Source organism: Trachinotus anak, unplaced genomic scaffold, assembly GCF_046630095.1.
Source record: "Trachinotus anak isolate AG129_WGS33_773 ecotype Australia unplaced genomic scaffold, CSIRO_AGI_Tana_v1 ptg000009l, whole genome shotgun sequence".
Lineage (NCBI taxonomy): Eukaryota > Metazoa > Chordata > Actinopteri > Carangiformes > Carangidae > Trachinotus > Trachinotus anak.
Genome location: NW_027273860.1, coordinates 13,459,088 through 13,462,706, shown reverse-complemented (window position 1 = coordinate 13,462,706; position 3,619 = coordinate 13,459,088).

Here is a 3,619-nt window from a genome sequence, read left to right as displayed (position 1 = left end):
GGGTCAGTTATAGTATGCATTTATATTAATTTGGCGGGTGCTGCAGGAATATAAATGCATAATGTAGTTGACATGGTCCCAGCTGGAACAACCCTGGCTGAATGCTCTACATGTTAAGCTAAAGCGCCACACATGAATTGTCTGTGAGTGGGTGAAAATGAGGCAGAAAAGCAAAAAAAAAAAAACCCTTGGTGAAAATTAGGGAGCACACTACACCATATAGAGTATGCAGTGTTATACAGTAGCCTTTAGTCTTTAGGAGGGAGGACTTTGTCTGTTTGGAGAATAACAACTCCACACTGGAGCTTTAAACCTCATGAACAGAATAACATCTTAATCAAAGTTTTTGTTGTTCACTCAAGAGCATATTAGCTCTGACAATGTGTAGCTCTATTCACAGCTGTGCATGTGTGTGTTTTAGGAGCCGCAGTTCAGTTTGCACTGTACTCTATGTTGACATGAGGAGGTTAATGTGCATGTTTGTGTGTATTTATTATTCTTTCTTGTGCATGTGTGTCTCTGCGCATCTGTTGGACTGAGCAGGTTAATGTTGGTTGACACATGCGGTTCACTGATCTCCTAGAGGAGTCGAGACTCACAGCAAAACCTTCACAGACAGGTATCCATGGCAACCACAAAAAATATGTTTATTCCTTCCACGGCAAGCCGTAGATTCCAAGATGCTGAAATGCACAAATACATTGTCATTACCTGGCAGCCTCACACTTAATAGGGTTTGGCTTTTTCTGCCTGCTGTTCTCATTGTTCAGTGCATTGCCTACACATGTAATTTAGAAATTCCTCTTGTTACATTTTCCAGACAGAAACTCTATATTATCCTTACATACAGGGTTGATGCTTCTGTCTATGCCCACGAGAGGCTGCTTTATTGAAAATTCCATCCATGCCCATTATTACATTTCTGTTTTACATTCTTACATATTTTTGTTCTCAATTTGGCTCTGAGATTTGTAATATTAGATTTTATCAATGAATTGAAGTAATGGTAGTCAGATTGGCAGGACATTATCAAATATTCATGACACTTTACATGTGCTCCTGCTTGTATTTGGTTGCTTGTGTGGATTGAGGGCCTTGTAGTAGCATTGATTGACAGATGATGGGGAATAAAGCTCTGTTCTACTCCACTGTCTTCCTCTGTTGTTGCCGACAACTTCTGCTTGATTGCACAATGATCAGAACCATATTTATAGAATGAGTCTGTGGCCTGAGCTGCAACAATATAAAACTAAATATCTATGCACCGTATTATTGTTGGTACAAAAAGAGCTGACCAAAAAGGGGAAAGAAAAACAATATTTTTTCCTTCTTCTTTTTTTTTTTTTTTTTGCATGGTACATCTAATTTGGGCTTTATAAAACTGGATACAAACCACAATGGAACATTTTGATATTCATCTTTTAGTAACCTTGAACACACAGTGAAACAAAGAAGAAAATGGCTCAACTTAAAAAAAATTTCCATCAGGGTAATGTTATTTAAATTCTGATTTCTCATCTTTTACACATCACAAATACCTAACAATTGTCTTAAAAAGTGCATATGACTATATTGTGCCAATAGGTGGACTAGTACCAGAGAAAGCACATGCCTCCTTTTTCATCTCTTTGAGAGGAAATAGGAATAAGCACATTGTGTCCTGCACGACATTCCTGAACAAGCAGAGGTTCAATCACATTTGCAGAAGTTATCAAAACTTTCAAAGAGCTCAGCTGGTGCCTTAAGCCACAGGAAATTCAGTGGGACATCTGGAGGGATGTGTGCAGATTATTGCTCATTTAGTCTGTTCTAGACATCAGTGGGAAGAGGACTGAGATTGCTAAACACACGCAAAGACTGGAAGATGCACACACACAAACAGGCTTGGCTTTGGTAGATCTTACCCCAGGCACACCACAACACACCTGTCTGTAATCCCCCATGATGCCCTCGCTACTCCTGTCCTGGCTCATCCAATCAGAGGACAGGTCAGGTAAAGTTTGCTTCCAACTCTTTAGCCCTGTGCTAGAGTGAGAGAATGTGAAATATAAAATATGCCGAAAAAACACACCTGCAAAACAACACCACAATTTAATGTTCAGACAGAGTACATTTTGGGATTTTAGCATCTAGAAAATCTGTGTTCCATGGTGCTTTGGGGGAAAAAAATATAATGGACTGTTCAGACCAGACAGATTTATGATGTGTAAAATGTTAAAAAATTTAATTATCTACAGTATGTTCACCACTTTATGAAATCCACCAAATTTTGAAAACTGGTTTAGAGGTGGATAAATAAAATTAATAATAATATATATAACGTTCAGTTTATATGAATCTAACCTGCACATTTCTGGTTTTATGCATGGATGTTGTAAGGGGTACCCTTGTTTCTGATGTGGATGAGGAGGATACAGCCTATACTGAAACTTATTTAGGTTATACAGTAGAATAACCTTTATCTACATTAATTATAGGATAAAAGACTGTTCAGGCCATTGTCTTGATCTTTGTGTTTGCTCTACACATACTGAAGTGCACAAATAGATCGCTTAGATCTCAAATTATTCTAGGTCTTGAGAACAGAAAAGAAAAGGCCAAATTCTATATATTCCCAAACCAGTGTCGCTTCATCTTTCTGAAGTTGTGAAATGCAACCAGACAAAACCTCAACACCATGATAAAATCTCAGGAAATTACTTCCTTATTTTAGATGTGATTGATTGTCCCCCTGACCTGTTAGACTGAAGAGGTGGTTAAAAGGAGGAGGCAGACTAAGATAATTGGGCCCGGTGGTATCCAAAGCCCGGCAGGTGTTGAAAGAACTCTCATAACGCAGGTACCTGCAGAGGCTACAGCCCTGAACTCAAGCACACCTAGGATTTCACTACCTTGGAGGAATTTTGGTGTTTTGTGTTTGGCACATCTTTTATTGAATAGATGAAATATAAGAGATACTTGTAACTCCTATTGACATATTGGACATGCCACAAGAAAAACATGTACAGGTGTCAAAAATCCTCTGAGGTGCCAACAAATAACTGGTGCATTTTTTGTTTCATGTTTTCTTGGCATGAAAATAATGTCATTCACTCTTTGAAAGTGATGTCAGTTGTTGGAAATATCTCCCATTACAAGAGGGATCCAATTCCCATACCTGTTGAAAAATAGGTAAAAGCTTACACCAATCGCAGAATTACCAGAGATGGAGTTTTGTTGAAGTGAAAAAGCACGGGTATTTTTACACTTTAATTTCATTAGAGATGCATAGGCCTTCCTGTGTCCTTCTAGCCATTTCAAAAGAAGAGGTAAAAGCCAGGCATAAGCTTAAATGATAACATTCTTTCTCAGAGAAAAATATGCATATACGAATAAAAGCTATTGTACTATCCTTATTAGTATCTGCAAGCCAAGGGCTCTGTTCCAATTAAAGAATACTACAGATGGACTATTCAACAAGCATGCACACAAACGAACCTACAATAGGTACAGTAAAGTACCCAGTATTAAAGAGCCCAGAGAAGAGCTTTTTACTTTAAAAACTATTTAATCAGGAAAATCAATGCCTCACATCAAAGAAATGGAGATGAGGGACAGGCGGATAAAGAGGCTCATCAAA